The sequence below is a fragment of the Salvia hispanica genome, chromosome 5, assembly GCF_029641045.1.
Source record: "Salvia hispanica isolate PSC_SH4W2 chromosome 5, Shi_PSC_v1, whole genome shotgun sequence".
NCBI lineage: Eukaryota > Viridiplantae > Streptophyta > Magnoliopsida > Lamiales > Lamiaceae > Salvia > Salvia hispanica.
In genome coordinates, this window is record NC_142696.1 from 7499114 (window position 1) to 7504591 (window position 5478).

At 36.5% G+C, this 5478-nt stretch overlaps 1 long non-coding RNA gene across 1 annotated transcript; it reads right to left on the reverse strand.

Moving 5' to 3' along the window:
* Window positions 1-2236: 2236 nt before the first annotated feature.
* On the reverse strand, window positions 2237-3243 carry LOC148924294 (uncharacterized). The gene is made up of 2 exons (XR_016130257.1): window positions 3085-3243; window positions 2237-2474 (listed from the first exon to the last, which is right to left on the reverse strand). It is a non-coding gene; the product is annotated as an uncharacterized LOC148924294 (long non-coding RNA).
* Window positions 3244-5478: the final 2235 nt, after the last annotated feature.

Sequence of the window (5478 nt, forward strand, 5' to 3'; positions counted from 1 at the left end):
TCCTAACAATGTGGAGTAGTAGAACGAGTCCAACCTTCATTTATGCCCCAAGCTATATATGGATGAGTTCAAGGGTGGGGTTTTTTGTAACATCCCGACTTTTCTAATCTTTTTAATTGACCTTGAAACGACGTCGAATGGATAGCCCATTTTTTTTACAAATTTTTATTTCTTTTGACAATTTAAAAGAGTTGATTTAATGAGCCTTTGGTACGAAGCATCTTCGAGCAAAAACATAATACTCTTTTCGTTTGCTACACGTACACAATGAAATAAAATATAGATTACTAAAATATACTAGGAGCAGTATATACTGACGCACGAAAAAAAAAAATTGGAGAGAGATTCATTCTCTACTTAATTTCCATTCTTTATCAGGAAAGAGAAAATATGTAATCTTTCCACTAATCCTCCTCAAAATCATGCAACGTGTAAGCTATAGAAACAATGAGCTGTACGCATGAGACTTACTAAGGAAGATTGCATGTCATATGCAGTTTTATTTTCTTTTCTTCTTCCTCCACCATATGACCAAAACGTTCACTCCCAACTGTTTTGGAAACTAAGGAATCAAGACTTTCATTCCCAAGTAAATAGAGAAATCAATTCTCACTATCATGTGCATCATAGTAGGTATATAGGAATATAGAAGTTTCCTCAATTAAGAGCAGAAATTAAGAACAAATCTTCCATCAAACAATTAGCTCTCAAAATAATCAACATAAGTTATCTCAGAATCATGAAACAAGACCTACGACTATAACAATTAGATAGTTGGAAAGCTAAGATTCTACTCCAGCTGTGGTGCTCCTGCAGTACGGTAGGAATGGCGGCCTAGCACCTCTCATGAGGAAGGTAGTCGCATAATCGATACGAGTCTACAGAAGAATAAGGAAAAATATCTAAAAATATACATAAAGCAATATGAAGATACAAAAGAAAGGATGGAGAGAAGGATCTAAACTCGCCGGAGACATCCCTGGAGGCGGCACAAGGCTGGGCCGAGAGAGGAGGAGACGATGGTCAACTGCTGTCACACATCCGCAGCAACCACCACACGCACCGTGTGACGGCGTCAGGAAGGGAGATAAATCAGACAGCAGCAGCGGCTGGCGCCATGTGCCATAAAAACGGTGAGAGAGCACTGAGGGGGAGAGAGCGATGGCGGGCTCAACTGCCGCATGCAAGCGGCGGTGCAAGCGAGAGGCGTCGTGGTGGCGGTAGTAGTCGCAAAAGAGAGAGAGAGGTAGGGAAAGAGAAGAGGAAAGAGGTTGATAGAAAGACGTGATCAAACATGAATGGTCGCCGGAGGAAGAGGCGTCGCCGGCGGCTGACGGCGAGAGGTTTAGAGAGAGGGAAGACCATCTCTCCAGAACGAGGGTTCGGATAGAGAAAAGCGAGGAGGAAAAAGAAGGGTGTATATTATTTCCTTAAACTGAGATTAAAGCAAGAGTCTAAATTATTCGGACTGGGAATGAAAGGAAATTATTGGAGCGTAATTACCAAATTAATTAAGTACTGATTCTTTTAAATTTTTAATGTCAGGTGACACAAAATAATCCCTTGGTCTAGTTCCGAATTAAATTTTTGAGTTCGAATAATTTATTTCCTTTGTAATTAAATGTTCTGACTTAATTAAATACTAAAATCTAGATTGATAAGTTGTCTGTGGGATTTAATTCCTTCGAATTAAATTTTTGAGTTCGAATAATTTATTTCCTTTTGTAATTAAATGTTCTGACTTAATTAAATACTAAAATCTAGATTGATAAGTTGTCTGTGGGATTTAATTCCTTGATGACTGTAATGGGGACGGGGTGTAGGATTTTTGGGACATGCGACGTCGGGCGGCGCATAAATTGGAAGAGAAAGTAATTTAACGTAACTCTGATCTAATTACCATACAAGAATTTTAGAACGTCGCTAAAAAAGAACAAAGCATAAAATGAAAACACGTGCACGATGCATGCATTCTAAGTATATATTTTCCTTGAGTCTGATTAAGTATATGCTATTACTTTCAAAGGGCTATCTCTACGAGAGAAATTCAAGCTAAGGAATTTAAACACACGAGGTGAACTTTTCTATCCTACATACTAATGTGGATAAAATTTCAAATATTTTGAGATGATATTTAGTTATGCAAATGATGTTGTCTTTGTCACACCTCAACCCTCCTTTATGACGTATGCACTTACTATAAATAAATTCAAAATTTAAAATAAGCAATCCACACTTCAAGTAAATGAGACACACATATTATATAATATCAAAATAAACGTTTATCAAGTACATATTTCCAAAACATTCTAAACCATAGTGGGACCCTCTCACCACTCTATATAATACACATTTATCTACATGTAAAAATGATGAGGAGGAGAAGGTTGCCAAAATGTGTCAGCTACTGACCTCGATAACATGTGCAATTCCTACGACCCATGTCAATGAAAAACTTCACTGATATCATATTCCTGAAAAATGTTAGTGGTTTATATGAGCCACAACTCAGTGTATATAAACCTTACCTTTAATTCCACATGCCAGATATCAAACATAATCATTCACCAACATATATCACCGGAAGTAATAAATATCGTAAACAATTTAATATTTATATGCATATGCCTCTCTGTTTTTTTTATTATTCTGTGACATATGAAGCTTAGTATCTGCCCGGGATTTCCATTGTATATGACCCGAAGATCCTTTTTATTTATTTGACCTTTCCAAAAAGGTCCCTCTTTGCATTTTGACCTTTCCACGAAGGCCCCTCTTTGCATATTTTCTTTGACCCGTAGGTCCATTATCCTTGAATATGACCTGTAGAACCCAGGGCAAGACTGTAACATATCGTCTTTAATCCAATGATTCAAGTACTTCTAATGCCATATAAATATATCAATTGCACCACTGACATATCCATTGCACCAATCACATACCCACATCATATTACTCCATCAATATCAAATAACATATAACCATTTCAGGCTCATATCATATAGTTCAAATATTCACTCCAATTTAACACATAACAATTAGTCATATAAAATATGTAAAATTAAATGTGTGATTTATACATACCTGATTACGACAGAGAACCCACATTCTGAATCTGTCTCCTAGTCAGTTTCTCGATCCTGAATCCGAGAGCAGCAATTCTATTTCATTTTAGTGCAACTATATAAAATTTTACTTTTTAACCTACGTCTCCAACTCTACTTTCCTTATTTTTTATTTTTCTTTTTCCTTCCGCAAACTGACTTTCATCTCTTATTTATATATAATGTCGGCTTAAGCATGGTTACTCACCTTACTCATTTTTAAAGAAAGACACGTAAATATGTAAAACTAGAAACGTGTTATTCCATAGAACTTGGTACCGCAAAAATATTATATATATATATATATATATAGGGGTGCGTTAAAATGAAAACACTCTTAAAATGACACTGTGATACCACGCTAGACTGCTATTGTAACAGTCCGCCCTCCTAGGATACAATAAATGCGGTGGCTGCTATCCAAACGGACTCCCAAGAAGTAAACATAGGCTAGGGTTTCATTTAAAGAGCGTTGGCCAAATTAATAAAGGAAACATCAGAGCATTTAAAACAACTACTAAACCTAGAAGTTTAAAAGAAGAAGGAAGGTATCATAAATGGTGATCAAAATATCTGAAGAGTACGACAAAATATCCAAGATATAAATCAAAAGCCAAGAGTAAGGTGCAATTATCCCAAAAGAAATTCTAAGAGTATCATGGTTCAGCGGAAAACGACCAAGAGAAAGAATAGCTATGTATGAAGACACAACTACGCTTGAAGTTCAACATGTCCATATTAATTAATTAATCTGCTCAACACCCGCCACCGCTCGTCATCATTCAACCTGCACATAGGGAAAACACATGCAGGGCTGAGTATTTTGAAATACTCAGTGAGTTCATTGCCAAAACATTTTATAAGTTATGCCACCCTTACCAAATGAACTCGAGTTTTAAGCAGTTATAAGAGAAATATCACGAGTATCACAAAATATATTTTCCATAGACTGGCCAGTCAAAATAACTCCCCATTTTCCTCAACAAAATCCATTATCACAATCATTCCAATGTGCGACGAAAGTGTGGCCACACTTTTCGCCCACGAGACCGGCCGACTAGCAAGGACGGCTCCCGATCCCCTCGTGTACACAGCCTGGTAGGGCTTGCGGCCCATGCTCAGACCCGAATTCGTATAAACATATCCATAGCCATATAGCCCAATGGAGCGAACTCACAAACTAGGCATCAGACACACAATATCACAATAAAACAGACATAGGCATGGCATAACAGTTAAACCACCCTTATAACACCAAACAACGTTTTGATAAAATAAAAGAGAGTTTTTAGAGTAAAGCCCACCTCGATTGCTTAGTTTTCAAGTAGTTTCGCTTTTCCGTTATCCGGCTTCGCAACCAAAGTTTCACCTTTTAATCACATAGGCACATATCACAAATTAGGTTCAATACTAGTCTTACTCATGCATGTCTTATTACTTTTCCCTCTTCCCAACGATTAATCTTATCATTACTAATAAATCAAGATCATGTTTATCACACAAGATTATTTAACCATCAAACACACACTACACAACACAACAACACACACACACACACGGCACACACACACGCCACACACACACACACACGACACACACACATACACATGTTCCCACATCCCTTTTTATCCCTCTTTCACTCAACCAAGATGCATGAGGGTTCAAGAAGACCGATTAATCGGTTAGAAGAAGAAAAAGAAGAAGTAGAAGAAGATCAAGCATAACTCTTAAACAAAAATATCTTTTTGAGAAAAACGATCGGTATAAAACAAGTATTAGCCTTGATTCTTCAAAGTTCTTGGATTAAACTTCAATTCTTCTCCAAAAGATAGCAAAATATTGGAGAGTAGAAGAAGAAAATTTGAGAGAGTGTATGGGAGGGTGGGGGCCGAAAATATGGGGCTAGGGTTAGGGGTTTTGGTTCTTATTTATAGAGTCCAAATAAAATCTTTGTTAAATAAATAGAATATTTGGTAAGATCTCATTCTCCATAATTAAATAAATAAATATTGTGAAGTAGGGAAGAAGAATTAACAAAAATAGATCCTAGGGCAAATCCAATAGGTTTCGAAAATTATGGCTTCTATATAGCCAAGATTTTATTTTTTTTTGGTATATTTTACGGAGTAGAATAAAATATCACGGAGCAAAATAAAATAAGAATTCTCCCATTCTTGGAGTCAAAAGTGGCGCCTCCTAGGCCTAATTAAATAAGGCATGGATTTTCAAATATTGCCTAGAATAAGGTAAGGCAAGATCTCTTGAGGTATGGAAAAATTTGGTAGAATAATTAAATTCTAGGTATGGAAGGAAATCAAGTAAGGAACCAAATAAAATAAAATAATTCATTCCTTCCCAAATATGGTGATTTTCG